General features: G+C 41.0%; 1 protein-coding gene across 1 annotated transcript in view; it reads right to left on the bottom strand.

The window, feature by feature from the left end:
- The window catches only part of Slc13a1 (solute carrier family 13 member 1), an 84592-nt gene that overhangs the window by 71857 nt on the left and 404 nt on the right, over positions 1-12331 (bottom strand). The window lies entirely within an intron of this gene.

Raw genomic sequence — 12331 nt, 5'->3', positions numbered from 1 at the left:
ATTCGGCTACATTTACCTTATGTTTTTTAAAGATTTAAAATGTTTCTGTGAAAAAACAAAAACAAAAACAAAACAAACAGTCACTCATTCCCCTGTGTTCTGTCCCTGTACTCACTCCCAGATCTGCCTCTGTCTGGCATGTGGTTTGTCTCTTTCCATCTGTGTTTTTGTGATTTTTTTTTTTGTTATATAGAGGCCATTAATATTTTAATAACCATGTTTTCTTCTCTTTGTGGTGTCTGCATGTGCCACAGTTGTGTATAGGTGCCCGTGCCTGTACAGGCATGCTTGGTGGTAAAACATTTTACATTAGAATGTCTTTCTCAACCACTTCTCTTCCCTATTTTTGAAAGGCTCTTAATGAACCCAGAGCTCAACATTTGGGCTAGGCTGACTGGCCAGGGATCCTTGGCATCCTCCTGTCTCTACCTCCCGGGGTTACAAGGACACACCACCGCCCCCGGCTTTCACATGAGGGCTGGAGCCCCAAACTCAGATACTCACGCTTGTGCAGTGAACGGTAAAGCCACTGAGCTATCTCCCCAACCTCAACAGGCACTTTTAAAATTAAAGCTTCACTAATGCATCGCTTGTGGCTATTTCACTCAGTGTTTTACATTGCAAGTGCATCATGCTGCTATATGTATAAATGTTGTTAGATTCATTGTAAGTGGGTCACATTTTCCTTGTTAAAGAATACATTAGCATCTGTCTGTCCAGCTTTCTAACCCTTCTTAATTTTTCAACACTATTTGGCTGCGAACATCTTTGTAGCTCAGTTCCATATGGATACAGGAAAAGGATTTTCAGTCTTAAAACAGAAAACAAGTAGCAACATTTCTTGGCTGAAGAGCCCATTTAAACTTTATTAGCTATTTCCATTTTCTGAAAAGATAGTTATATTAATTTTGTATATTATGCTATATTTATTATTTGTATAAGTTGTACAGTGTTGTTGTTGTTGTTACAATAATGCAAAACAATTCCATCCCCTTCCCTATTGCTACTTTTCCTGCAGCAATATTGTTTCTTACGATATTATCCTTCTTTTAATTTCTATGTCTTTTTAACAAGGTTTCTGATCTATATGGTAAATCACTTTATTTTTTTATCAAACTTGCCTTAATAGGATTGAGCTTTACTTGAAAAATAAAAATTAGAATCACAGTTTCCAGGCCTTCTTGTACTTCTCCCACTGATCTACAGTTTGCGTGTTCTGTTTTCCATTGTTATAATGGAAATATCCAAGACTGGGTGGTCATTTCTGGCTCTCATGAGCATTGAAGAAAGTACTTGTGAAAGGAGATAACATGGTCAATAAGGAAGCAGACACTAAAGAGGGCCCAACCTTGTTCTCTCTCTCTCTCTCTCTCTCTCTCTCTCTCTCTCTCTCTCTCTCTCTCTCTCTCTCTCTCTCTCTCTCTCTCTCTCTCTCTCTCTCTCTCTCTCTCTCTCTCTCTCTCCAACCCACTCTCATGGGAACTAATAGGGGCCCCAGAGGAATTAGTAGTAGTAGTCCATTCAGAAGGCTCCAACCTTGTATAGTCTCCACCTCTTGAAAGTGTCATCATCTCTTAGTGCTATCACATTGGGGCTAACCTTCCAACATCTGAGCCCCTGGAAAATCACAATCAACCCATGTCCCAACCCAAACACTTGCTTAGTGCCTGTTAACCAACCATCCATCACCACTGGTGCCTGCTTGGGATCCACAGTTGAGCCCAAACTAACTCTCATGTTCTCTAACTGCCTGGCTGGATAGCAAACCTGCTTTGCTCTCCCTGGCAGTTATGTAGTTTAGCCCCACCAGACTGTTCTCTTACTAGCACTAGAATATAATGCCCTGATCTACAAGAGACCCCAATTCTGATCGGAGCCTCTACTCTGGCTTCCTGAGCATTCTGTCATCTGAATGACCATGATGGTCTATTTTTAGCAATTCCCATTTAGTCAAGCCAGTGCCGCCCTACCCTCTTCTTGAATTCCCTTATATGTGTGTAGCCAGTGTTCGCACTATTTACTCTTCTGCTCTCCTTCAATAGAAGTGTGGTAGGACAATTGTGGTGGCTGTTAGGGAGATCCTAATCATTGGGGGCAATAGATGTTTCTTACATCAGAAAAAGATAACTTTTGGAAGCCAAAATAATCATGGTAAAGGAAGTAGCCAATCAGCTACGACAGTTGACATCCAAGGCTCTCGAGATCTTCACTGCCTTCTCATGAGCTGTTGGGGGTCATAGTTTTAGTTTTAGTTTTTAAATGTTCTATGTTTTGACATTCTGAAAGGTTCTTGTTCCTTGACTTTGCATCTCACTACTGATGGGTCAGTGAGACTTGCCAGATACTTAAGAAACCTAGGCCAAAGCTATCTAGTCCACAGTGCCTCTCTTCCATCTCCTGATTGATGCTATGGCCCCCAGGACATTTAACACTCTTAGTTAGAGCCCTTGGTGCAAGGTCTCCTCACCTTCTGATGGAAGGTCTGTTCTTTTCTATTTGGCAGGCCACTGGGATACATTTTGAAGTGCTGAAAGACTGGAGAATTGGCCCTTAAAGGTCAGGGTGTAGAGTGTAGTAACACCTTAAGAAAATCTAAACTTAATGATGGACATGAGGCCAATTCAAACACATGTAAGGATGTTAATACCTGACATTTTACTACCAATCTTGCGGCAAACCAGCAAAGGGATTAGCAAGAGCCAAGGCAAACAGCACAGTTAGAATAAAGCTTACCCTCACAAGAACACCTTAAACTTCCTCTATAAAATAACTTCTGGTAAAGTGCCCCAGCTTACTGAGGCCCTGGAATGGAAAATACTCTCCCAGTAGTCACCTTTGGAACCTGTGTGCCTCCTGGCTGTACCTGAGTGTGCCTTGGCGTGGCCCTGTTATTCATCTTGTCCATCTAGGATGCTCTCACATTAAATTGCTTGTGTTAGTTCATATATAAGACTCATCCTTGAAGGAAGCTGAATTTAACCAAAAAAAAAAAAAAAAAAAAAAAGAGATGTTTCCCCTGAAGAAATTGATTAACTAGGACTACTCCAAACCCCCAGCACACTTCTGATTCTTTAAATATTTTTGTTTTGTTTTTAATTTCCATGGCTATCTTTATTCATGTCTAAAATATCTATCTAGGAATTTTTAAAAGTCATCTAGTCTTGCTTATACTTCAATTTCAAAAATGATATCTCTCCATATGTGTGTGTGTGTTCTTTTCTATGCTGCTGATTTCCTGATTATTTTCATTGCATTTAGGATGTTTTCATCTGTGTGTTGATTTCTGCAGTCTTGATTATTGTAATCATTTTTTTGAGGTTTTCAAAAGCATCCTGAGTAGTAGTTGTTTTATTTATCTATTTTATATAGTTTTTAATTGAAATATAATTGTTTTCTCTTTCCCATCCCTCTTCCCAACCCTTTTGCCATACCTCCCCTACAACACTTTGTTATATTTCAACTTCATGGCCTCTATATCTTTAATTTTGTTGCTTATACACAAACATATGTATATACATATGCATTCCAAGATATGTTAATAAACCCTCAGCTTATTTAGCTAGAGCTCAATTCTTGCCCCAAAGGCTCAGAGATCATGGCAGAAGGGGTGAAAAGATTGTGAGAAACAGCGAAGCAGGAAGTTTGCTGTGAGATTTTTGTCTCCTAGAAATGTCAGAGAAGCTACATCCATGAAGTCTCATTAACGTGGTGATGACATTAGTTGACATGTTAACATGAAAAGGGCAAAAGACCATGGTGCTTCAACCCTGGGTAACGGTTGCAGGCAACTAAAGAGGGCTGAGAGCCTGAGAAATAGTCTTTCCAGGGGAAGGTCCCCCAAAATGGTCAACCCTGAAGTCCTCATACATACAGAAAGAACTTCACAATTATTTTATATGTATGCTTTCTCTTTCCACACTATCTTCCTGCTCTAGAAGATTCACATGTACCTCCATTAGTCCTTAGGTAAGATTCTGTCAGCTGAGAGTCCTAATCCTGCCAAGATGACCAAAGGGGACATCTGACTAAATAAAGGAGCTGGTGTGCCATTCTTTCCGGCCTGGGGAACTGGAAGTGCCTGCCTCCAATGGACCAGAAGCAATAGCCAGTCTTTCTCTTTTTGTCTTTCATGAACTTAAGAATATCTCTCTGGGTTTTTTTTGTTTTTCCATATGAAGTTCAGAATTGAACTTTCAATGTCTTTAAAAAATTGTGTAAGTATTTTGATAGGGATTGCATTGAATCTGTAGATTGCTTTTGGTAGGATGGCCATTTTTACTATGTTAATTCTCCCGATCCATGAGCAAGGAAGATCATGCCATCTTCTCCACAGTTGAGTGGAGAGTGTGATACGACTTTCTCACATACTCTGGTGCCTCACATTTGACCATGTCCCCTGGAGGGGGAGACCTGGTGGCACTCAGAGGAAGGACAGCAAGTAGCCAAGAAGAGACTTGATACCCTATGAGAATATACAGGGGGACGTAATCCCCCTCAGGAACAGTCATAGGGGAGGGGAATAATGGGAAAAGGGGGGGGGGAGGAATTGGAGGATACAAGGGATGGGATAAACATTGAGATGTAACAAGAATAAATTAATAATAATAATAATAAAATAAAGTTTCCAACACAATAAAAAAAAAAAAAAAAAAAGAATATCTCTCTTCAGTCCTTAGTTTCTGGTGTTGAGCTAAATTTGACTCCAGAAACCTCCATCCCTTTGCCTTGTCTCTCATCTTTTTCTCTTTTTTGCTGGCTTGGTCCTGGATACTGTACTCTCCCCTAACTGAGACAATGTTATCATTCCCCGGCCCAGAGTCCTCATCTCTCTAACCAAAACAATTATAGCCAAAATATTTTTTGTGCAAAGGCGAGGTCCTCATAGCTGACATTCTCCTGTTCCCCTACTGGATTTAAAAGGAGTGTCTTAGTCCCGTCTTGATGTACTCAGCAAATGAACTTATGATAAGCCAATTTGGATATTTGTTTCCCTTTCACAAATTTCTATCATATTGCCTTGGGACATGTGGCTAATGAGTTTAAAAATCACCTTGGGTCTCTTTTAAATGATAGCTCTAGATGGAATTGAAATATAAATTCTGTTTTAAAATATAGGGTTTTATTTTTCATTTCTTCCCTTTTTAATGGCTTACTGATGGGTACTGGGGAGTGCCTTGGCTGATGGCAGGGTCCCTAAGGTGGGTAAGAGAGTATTTCTCTTCCCATCAAGAACTTAAAGAAAACAGACCAACATGGGCCTCACTCATGACAACTTATTTCCGAGGAGAACACATTGCACATTAAAAAAAAAAAAAAAAAAAAGAAGGAAAAGAGTGTGTGCTCTAAGTCTGCATGCTATAAGGAAGCATGGTAACCTGGCAGAACCTGCAGGAGCTTTGCTTGGCTTCTGAGATGCCTGTCACACCGTAGTGGCTATTGATCAAGGCTCAGTCCATACTAACCACAAAGCTTGATATATTTTAAAAGATCCCTGCCTTTGAACATGGAAAGTATGGCGCTCAGCCATAGAATCAAGGAATAATAGTTAGCATGTCTAGGTAGATTTTAGACTTTAAGATGGGTAGCAGAGACAGCAGTTCTACTATGCCAGGTATTGGAGATAATTTTTAACACCCCTTTTCACTCAAACCTCAATATCTAGCGAGCACTCTAGAGGCATGGCTTTTATCTCACCCCAACCTCCCATACACACACACCACTGAGTTGGAAATAACCATAATTCTATGCATTAGGATGCAACCCATGAAATAACATCATCGGTCACCTGAGGATTTTGCTAAACATGCCCAGAAGCTGAGATTTTACAGAAGACCCTCACGTGAATGTAGAACAGATGCTCTATAGACAGGATTTAACAGTTCTTAAAGAGGAACATTTTCACTTTATAGAAGAGGAAATGGGCCAAGGGGAGCATGTCAAAATCTCTTACAAAACTTATCTGAATTATCTAGGGGATTGGAATGTGGCCAGTGCTCACATACCTCAGAAGCTTGAAGCATCCAATCTGTATTTCCTGATACATCAAGAGTCTGTCATTTCCCCATCTCCTATATTTCTCTTACCTAGAGTCTCAGTAGGATGTCCTCACATCTATCCCAATCTCTTGGTAAGTGAAGACTTTCATGGGACATGCCTCTTGGGCTAGTGCCCAACTATAAATGAGTATATACCATGTGAGTCTTTCTGCTTCTGGGTTAACTCACTCAATATGATCATCTCTAGTCCCATCCATTTGTCCACAAATTTTGAGATTTCCTTTTTTAAAAATAGCTGAGTAGTATTCCATAGTGTAAATGTACCACAGTTTCTTTATCCATTCTTCAACTGAGGGGCATTTAGGTTGTTTCCAGGAAACCTACAGGAAGAATATCATGATGGGTGGATCATGGGGGGAGGCTCTGCTCAAACTATTGCACTAAGGACAATACAATAGTAAATACCGAACCCCTACTCTGATCTAGCCAATGGACAGGACATTCTCCACAGGTATGTGGAGACCAGGAACTGACTTTGACATGAACTCTGGTGCTTCCTATTTGACCACCTCCCCTTGGTGGGGAGGCCTGGTGGCACTCAAAGAAAGAATAAGCAGACTACCAAGATGAGACTTGATAGCCTATGACCATATAGTGTGGGAGGAGGTCCCCCTCGGTCATAGACCTAGGAGAGGGGAATAGGGTGAAAGCAGGAGGGAGGGAGGGAGGAATGGGAGGATACAAGTCATGGGATAACAATTGAGTTGTAATTTGAATAAATTAATATATTTTTTTAAAAATTTAAAAAATATTTAAAAAACAAAACAAAACAAACAAACAAAAGAGTCCACCATGGGGCAAGATCCCAGTGCAACAGGTACAAGCCTCAAGAACCTGCATCTCAGTAAACACTCACATGATTTCAAATGTGAAAGCAGTGGCTTAAGTCAAAATGAACATACCTTTCCAAGATCTGACAGAAACGCCATTCATAAGCAATGCCATTTCCTAACAAAGTGTGTTTTAGTAGAAGAAAATGCAAACCTGTTTCTTATAACTTGTATGCTAATTTAAAAACTAAAGAACACAATACAAAATAGAATTGCGCTCTGTGGGCTTGGGAATTTCTAATACCTTGTGTGCTAGGTTAAAAGTGAAAAATACAAAAGAGTACTGCCCTCTGGGTTTGGGAGTCAGGCATTTTGTGTTCCAATCCATTTGTTCGATTCATATGTCCTATGACTCTGGGTAATCTTTAAACCTGAATTTGCTCAACTATAGAATGAAGATATTCATTATTTCCAATAATTACTATGGAGCTTATTATTATGAGCTGTAACATTTGCCATGTTAATCAAGCGAGGTACAGATTCCTATCATAGAAGGAAACATGAGCTTTGTGGGCCAGGCACCTTCCTGCTACACCCACGTTCTTACTCTGTCTCACCGTTACTCCTTTCTCTGTATTAGAATGTCTCTTGTTCAATCGCCTTCTTTCACCTTATAGGTCATAGGAATTCCATATCCTTCTGCCTCATGAGAAAAACCTATTTATTTACTTGATACAGTCACCTACTCTCTGTGTGACAAGCCCTGTATTCGAGGCTAGAGGACACAGGCTAACAGTCTGCCTGAAACTCTTAAGGCACTTACAGTCTGTAGAGGTAGGTGAAGATAACCACCCCTGGAACACACTACAATGGTGCCCACATAGCTGTGATGAAACAAGAACTGCCATAATGATTCTCAGTTTGCACCTCTCTTTCCAAGGAGGGAAGGACAAAGGGGGAGGGCATTCCAGGAAGCAGAGAGCAGAAAGCAGGTCAGGCAAACAGTGAGTGTGGAAGATAGATACAGGAGGTTATTGGGACACATGTTAAAGTTGAAATTTTCCATCAGTGTAAAAGATGTTTGCCCGGTGGTCATGACTGGTGAGGGTTGTTTGTTTGTTTTTTGGAAGAAGGGTACGGAAAGATGCATATGAAAAATGGAGATGAATATTGTCTCGAGGAAAGTATGGTGAGAATGGAGAGTGAGAGGAAGATGGGTGGACAGAGGAAAATATGGATGGAAAGGCAACGTACTCAGTGGTAGGAGGGTGGTAGACAGGGAAAAGCATCGGAGAGGACACAAATTTGGCCCCTGTGCTTGGATCTGGACTCTTCCTCTCTCTTCTCCCTTGGAGGCCATCTTGATGTAAGGTATTCTTCAAAAAAGCCAGAAGTACCAAAGAGAAAAATGAAATGCAGTTGGGATTTTACAATCCATCAACTAATGAGTGTTTCTCAGTACCCATAGGACTCCTCCCCCTGTCTCTTTATTGTGAAAAGGTCTCCCAGCAAGTGCCTCAGATCGATGGAGGGAGAAGCACTTGGGAGAAACATACCCAACATGAGAATATATGATTGCTCAGGTTTCCTACTCTTCTCAAAGAACCAAAACTTGTTTATTTACTTTTAATAGAAACAGTTTCTAGTGAAGCCCAGGATGGCATTGATCTTGACCTCTGGTCCTCCTACCTCCACTTCTGAAGTGCTAAGATTATAGGTTACGCAATGCTGAACCTTGAACTCGAGATTTCATGGATAACAACCAAGCACCGCACTGACTGAGCTATGTCCTTAGCTGGTCTTCTTTTTTTATCTCTTTTGTTTCATAAACAGTAATACCAAGAAAGGCCAATATACCATATAAAAATTAAGAATGAAAATAAAACTGAGCACACACTGAAAAGATTAAAATTAATAAATTGCTAGAAATAGTAATAAACAAACTCAGTTACATAGAAGATATAAATAAAACTGTGGCATACTGTCTAGGCCAGCATTAACAGTCTTCTGTATGGGAAAATTTAGGGAATTTCTGCTTTGAAGTGAAAAAAATTCACTGTGATTATTTAATTCAAATAAATAGTAATTGCATTAAAAACTTGTTTACTGATCAGTAACTACTAAGTGGGGAAGAAATCAGATTGCCTTTGTGTCTAGGTGAGGACATAAAAGTATTGCTGATATTTCAGAGTCACCAGAAGGTATAAGTTGTCACCTATTGAAGGCTCATGGGCAGCAGTGCTGTGGACTGACCATAACCACCATGGGTCGAGGCACGTGCTGACAGTCAGGTGTAATTAATACTGCTGGCCAGACAATGGACGCAGACAAGTGTTGTTTGGAGACACAAGCAACCAGACTACAGGAAGCTCCTTACTGGTTTCTCTTTCTAACTTTTATTATGAAATTTTTGAGTAACTGATTAATAGTGATAACTAACTCGTAACAATGACATCTGGCCTGATATTTGACTTGTGCCCAGAAGCTTCAGTAGAAAGGCACAGTCTCCTTCCTTCTAACACACCGCTCGCGTGAAAGCACTGAAAACCGTGGACCCACATTCTCAGTCAACAACATGGTGCGGAGTTACCAACCCGGTGCCACGACTCACAGGGAGTGCTGGAGGAGAAAGGGTCATCATAACCGGTCAAGCAGACGTGACCATGTGGTGCAGCTGGGACTCTGTGATGTCAGGACATGGCACACACCCAGCTCATTGCTTCATTTCTCAAAAGACCTTTCCTCAGTGTCGGGAATCAATGCCGTTTTCTACCTGAAGACTCTAAGCAGCGTGGTGCGCTAATTAAGAAAATGGTTAGGCTAGGCCTCCTTTGCTCTTTGAGCTACTGGGCTCATTATCCCATAGAGAGCTGCCTGAGTTGTTAATGAATGATTAACAATCCACAGGGAATAGCCCCTTAAAAACACAAAAGTGAGAAAAGCCTAAAACAACTGCTAACACAGGAATTCCGAGTTCTGACAAAACCAAAGTCAAAACAAGTTTCTTGGCCTTTGTTGCATTCAGTGTCTCTGAGCATGGATTCCTTCAAATGTAAAATGAGAATTCTGGCACGCCAGCCACCATCTATTGGCTTATTATGAGGTTAAATATAGCGATTTTGCAAAGCATTTGGCAGAATGCCCGGAAGAGAGGAGGAGTGCCCTGTACATCAGATATCCTTTCTCCTCCCGTCTTAACATTGCTTAAAAATTCTCTGAGGACCTCTTTGTTGATGACGCTTTTCTAGCTGGAGAAGGAATTGAGATAGGAGGCAAGACCAGTCTCTAAGAGCACCACTAACCAGTGAAAGAATGAAAACCCCAGCCAGTGATCCCTAGCTTGTTGGTTCTATGTCACATGGAGTCATTGTGTTTTAAGAAGACAAGTTTTGACTTTTCGTTTTGTGTGAATTCTTCTGTCAGCTTATCACTGTATCTATAACTACAGCCCCCCCCCCGGCTTCAGTAACAAAAATGTTAACAATTGATTGATGTGTGTCCTGGTAAGCCTCTATCAAATATTGAATATTATATCTTCTTTTCTGCCTTCACTGAAAGAGTTAAACAATGCTCTTTTAAGTTTAGTTAGTAGCTGGGTAATAATAAAATATCTATTCAAAATTGGCAAAAAAAGAAAAGAAAAAAGGAAAAAAAAGAAAGAAAAGTTCTGTTTTAGGGTTAGGGAAAGTTTCTCTCAGTAGTATTAATTGAATTTTAACAAATGAGTTGATTACAATGAAACCAAAGCAGAACACATTCATGAGTACAACTTGATACTTTGCACTCCATGTACTGGGGCTAGTGTATAGACATAATAGACTTTTACCATTCCATGTTTGGAAAAGAAAACTCATTGAGTGCATTTCTTAGCAAAGAAAAATCAGACTTCATTTCCTAGCAACAATACACTTTCTGGTTAGCATGAACTATGAACTCACATTATTGCTTTTTATTTATGTATTTGTCTTCTTTCTCAGTGAGCTTATGTTTATTTCCCCTAAAATTATGGATGGTAATTAGAGTGTGATGCATGCGTACGCCAGAGGAGCATCGGAGACGATATGTAGTCATGGCAGAAGATGGACTTTAGTTTAATTTCCTGTGTTCTCTGCAATAAGTAAGGGCCTGTGTTGAGACCAAGGCAGAGTCGTTGAAATACAGTGAGTACCCGCAGGTAAATCAAAATGTGCCCATGGGAAGATCCTGACACATCTGCAAATTTGTGAGATCCGAGAGGGGGCAGGGGGCTAATAAAGAGGTTACTATGCATAGTAGATGGAGGACAAGGCCTGCAAATGGAGAGAGGGGGAGCTAAGCTAGAAACCCGTATGTGTGAGTCAACTCTGTTATCTGGCTTGGCACCAGGGACACACAGCTGCCTAGTCTCATGGGTGGGAACTGAGTATAGGCAGCTGCGGTGGAAAGATCCCACCTGGCTGAAGACACGCCGCAGCAATGAAGAGGAAAGGGCCCTTGGCAGCATTGCAGGTAGAGAGGACCTTGGCTGGGTATGAACATTCAACCGCATGTGAATTTCCTTCAGAGGTTTCCGGATTGGTGGCTATGGCTTCTGAAGGAAGCTAGGGTGCCCAATGTACAGTAATTACTTATTCTATGTTATTGATCCACTAGGACTCATGAGAGAGGAGCAACAGCTAGGTTCTCTTCTACTGAGCTCGGGGACTGCACATCCAAGGAGGGTAAGCATTGCCCTAGCTGTTCAGGCAGCACACGGAGGCAGACTTGCAGGCCCCTGCTAGCTGTTTGATGAGTGTTTACTCCTTTACCCCTCACAACAAGCCTGCTATGCTCCCTCTCTTAGGAGAGAACAGAAGCACTGAGAGGTTATCTAAGCTGCTCAGGTCACACAGCCTGTAAAATGCTAAATCTGGCATCTCAAACCAATAGCCTGCCTCCAACATCTGTTCTCCTAGCAGCAAATCCCACTTGTGGCTGGCACAGAGAAGGCACGTGTTTGCTATTCGCATCACGTCACCAAAACACGGGAAATTATTGAACTTAATATTCTGGACTCAATAGACTGATTGTTTTCAAAAGCAAACTGAAAGGTATTCATAAACACACCAAAGTAAGTACACTAAAATCTGAAATGATGGTACTATGATTTATTACATTTTCTGATTAACCTGGAAAAAACTTGCACATTTTTATGTCTCTATTCCAGGAGGAAATTAAATTTCTGGGAAGTTTTGTGGCTGACTCTAAGCCCCAGAGATGACAGCTCTGTAGGTATCTCTAGACCTCACACTGGGATTTTGTTCTGCCTGTGGCTGTCTAACCTGTTTCCCACAAGCCTCCTGTGAGTAACTGTGAGTACAGCACAGCAAATTTGTAGATGGCAACATCATCATGTGACAATGTTGCAAGGCTGGGCATCCCTGTTAGTCCTTTGTGCAGAGATATATTATTGCTTATTCCCAGCGGAAAAGAGTGTTGCCCATGGTGCTCCCTACAGGCTGTTAACTTGAAAGATCAGACCTAAAA

Source organism: Acomys russatus, chromosome 10 (assembly GCF_903995435.1).
Source record: "Acomys russatus chromosome 10, mAcoRus1.1, whole genome shotgun sequence".
Classification (NCBI taxonomy): domain Eukaryota; kingdom Metazoa; phylum Chordata; class Mammalia; order Rodentia; family Muridae; genus Acomys; species Acomys russatus.
The sequence above is the reverse complement of the archived record's forward strand: the minus strand, read 5'-3'. Positions and strand labels throughout refer to the sequence as shown.